The sequence below is a fragment of the Pinus tabuliformis genome, chromosome 4_2, assembly GCF_031772625.1.
Source record: "Pinus tabuliformis cultivar Carrire ecotype Pingquan chromosome 4_2, CPIR1, whole genome shotgun sequence".
In the NCBI taxonomy this organism is placed as follows: Eukaryota; Viridiplantae; Streptophyta; class Pinopsida; order Pinales; family Pinaceae; genus Pinus; species Pinus tabuliformis.
Genome location: NC_142304.1, coordinates 120,750,326 through 120,754,153, shown reverse-complemented (window position 1 = coordinate 120,754,153; position 3,828 = coordinate 120,750,326).

Below are 3,828 nucleotides of genomic sequence, written 5' to 3'. Positions count from 1 at the left end.
GGAATACCCTGCAGACTTCCTGGTTCTACAACCAAAGGCAAAGCTTACTGGATATCCTCTCATTTTGGGAAGGCCTTGGTTAGCTACTGCAGATGCTTACATAAGTTGTCGTGTAGGAAACATGACCATCAAAATTGGTCCCATGTCCAAGCAGCTAGTCCTATACCCTCATGCCCAACCCTCCTTAGAGCATGACTTACCACTCTGGTTGGAAGAAGGAGAGGAAGATGAGGTGTACTCAGCACCTCTGTGCACCTTAGATACCACTAGAAGAGACCCCCCAACCGAGGATGACTTGATCGAGACCTTGATCCAGAATCCACCTTCCAGTGCACTACCCTTAGAGAAATTGGTGGAGGATGCCCAAGCTAGCACTTTAGTGGATCTTTGTACAACCAACCCTATTACTCCCAGAGTCAAGAATGTGGAGTTCGGCCCTGAGAAAGCATTGAAGATCAGCTCCTCCCTATCTCCTTCCCAGGAAAAGGAGCTGTGTAGTCTGTTGGCCAACCACCTAGATTCTTTTGCTTGGAGCTATAAGGAAATGAAAGGAGTCCATCCTTCAGTCTGTACCCATCATATATACATCAAAGAGGATTGTAAACTGGTTAGGCAACCTCAGAGGAGAATGAATCCAGCCCTTAAGGACATTGTCAAGGAAGAATTGCAAAAACTGTTGGATGCCGGGTTCATCTACCCCATCTCAGATAGTGAATGGGTGTCCCCTCTAGTGTTGGTTCCCAAGAAAAATGGGAAATGGAGAATCTGTGTGGACTACCGAGAACTGAACAAAGCTACCAAGAAAGACCATTTCCCTCTACCTTTCATAGATCAAGTGTTCGATGGACTGGCAGGAAAGAAGTTCTTCTCTTTCCTGGATGGGTTTAGCGGGTACAACCAAATCCAAATCAGCCCGGAAGACCAAGATAAGACCACCTTCACATGTCCTTGGGGTACCTTTGCCTACCGAGTCCTTCCCTTTGGGCTATGCAATGCTCCTGCTACCTTCCAGAGGGCTGTCTTGAGCATCTTCTCGAAGCTGGTCCATGATGCAGTAGAAATCTATATGGATGACTTTACTCCTTATGGGGCCAACTTCCAGGAAGCATTGTCCAACCTGGGAAAAGTCCTAACCAAATGCACCGAGATGAACTTGTCCCTTAGTCCTGAAAAATTTGAATTCCTAATGACTGAAGGGACCGTGCTAGGCCATACCATTTCTTGCCAAGGGTTGTAGGTGGATCCTAACAAAATTGCTCTCATCAAGAGGGTTCCACCTCCTCAAAAGGTAAGGGATGTCCGGAGTTTCTTGGGATTAGCAGGATACTACCGGAGATTCATTAAAGATTTCAGCAAGCTAGCCTCGCCATTGTTTGGCCTGTTGGCAAAAGATGTGGAGTTTAATTGGACTGACGATTGTCAGAGGGCTTTAAATGAATTGAAGGACAAGTTGGTGTCAGCCCCAATCCTGAGAGGTCCAAACTGGGCCCTACCTTTCCACATCCACACTGATGCCTCGAACAAAGCCATAGGTGCAGCTTTAGGACAAGTTGAGCAAAAACTTCCATATGCCATTTACTTTGTTAGCAAAAACTTGTCCAAAGCTGAGCTGAATTACACTGTAACCAAGAAAGAATTCTTGGCTGTGGTCCATGCACTGAACAAGTTCCGACATTATATTACTGGTTACTAGACTTTTGTACATACTGACCATGCTGCAATTAGATATTTAATGAATAAACCAGATGTGAATGCTCGTATTATTAGATGGTTACTTTTATTGCAGCAGTTTGATTTGACCATTGTTGACAAACCAGGTAGAGAAAATGTTGTTGCTGACTTTTTATCTAGATTGGATTTGTCTGCAAATGAGGATGGAACAGTGGATGACCAGATGCCCAATGAACATCTTTTTTCTATTTCAGTACTCTCTCCATGGTTTGCTGATATAGAAAACTATCTTGTTTCAGCACAGTTCCCTCCGCACCTATCTTCCAGAGAGAAGAGCAGAATCATCAGAAAAAGTGCCTCATTTACTTGGATCGGGGGCAATCTGTTCAAGCTTGGCCCCGATCAGATCTTAAGGCGTTGTGTAAGGGAGGAGGAAGTCTTTGATATCCTCCTCACTTGTCATGATGGGCCTTGTGGAGGACATTTTGCAGCAAAGAGAACTACCTTCAAAATCCTGCAGGCAGGCTACTATTGGCCCACACTTCATCAAGATGTCAGAAGATATGTCAGTCAGTGTGACCAATGCCAAAGAATGGGGAAACCGACCCAAAGGGATGAGATGCCTCTCCAACCGCAAGTGACTCTTGAGCCATTTGAGAAGTGGGGCATGGACTTTGTGGGCCCAATCAACCCCTCTTCGAGGCAAAGGACTTACATCATTGTGTGTACTGACTATTTGACAAAGTGAGCAGAGACCAAAGCAATCAAAGCAGCAACAGAAGAAAAGGTGGCCGAGTTCCTAAGAGAAAACATCTTCTATAAGTTTGGCTATCCAAGAGAGCTGGTCACCGATCAAGGGAGCCAGTTCACCTCCAACCTGGTTGAAGATCTACTAGCTCATCACAAGATCAAGCATAGGACTTCCACCCCTTATCACCCTCAAGCAAATGGGCAGGTGGAAGTCACCAATAGAGCATTAGAAGGGATCTTGACTAAGGTGGTGAGCAGCAGCAGAAAGGACTGGGCAGATCGCCTGGTTGAAGCCACATGGGCTTACAACACCACTTGGAAGACCACCACCGGCTTCACACCGTATGAGCTGGTCTATGGGAAGAAAGCTTTGCTGTCCATTGAGTTTGAATACAACACTTTGAGGATGGCAGCTCAGCTGGACCTAGATCTCAGCCATGCACAACAAGAAAGGCTATTGCAGCTGAATGGCCTGGATGAGCACCGAATGCAAGCCCTCCTTCACTCAGAAGTGGTTCAACTTCAGAGAAAGGTGTGGCATGACCAACATCTCCATGATAAGCAATTTCAGCCGGGAGATTGGGCTTTGTTGTATGACTCCAGATACAAAGATTTCAAGGGGAAGCTGAGAACCAGATGGCTAGGACCATATGCAGTGGAAAAATGCCATGACAATGGATCTGTCCTCATTCGAACCATTGATGAGGAAGCCATTCCCATGCTTGTCAATGGGCATCGATTGAAGATCTACAGGAGACCTCTCTCAAGACAAGAGTTCATCAAAACTATGGAGAAATCTGTATTGGTCATAGAGAAGGGTTCTACCTCTGCTTTTGGCATACCCTGAAGGATATATAATAAAAATAAAAAAATAAAATAAATAAATAAATAAATAAAGATCCTTGGGTGAAAACCTCTCTGAGGCGCCCAAGGCAGGTGGTAGGGGTGAAAACCTCATTGAGGCGCCCCTATTGTCTTTCAAAAAAAAAAAAAAAGGTTTGAAAAAGATCCTTGAGTGAAAACCTCTCTGAGGCGCTCAGGGCAGATGGCACGGGTGAAAACCTCTTTGAGGCGCCCCTGTTATCTTTCAAAAAAAAAAAAGAAAAAAGAAAAAAACAATAAGCAAAATATGGTAAAATTGCATGCAGGTTGCAGATGTTCTATGGAGGAGAGGAAGCCCTTCAACTCAAAGCCAAGGGTCCTTATCATGCTATCAAGAGACCTCACTAGCACCTCCTCTGAGGGTACCCATGTTTTTTTCAAGGTATGTGCAATTTTATCATGGTTTGAGTCCTCTACAGGAAGATGCAGTCTTTCTACAGGAAGATGCAGTTTTTCTACAGGAAGACGCGGGTTTTCTACAGGAAAGTGCAAACTTTCTACAGGAAGCCCGAACTTTCTACAGGA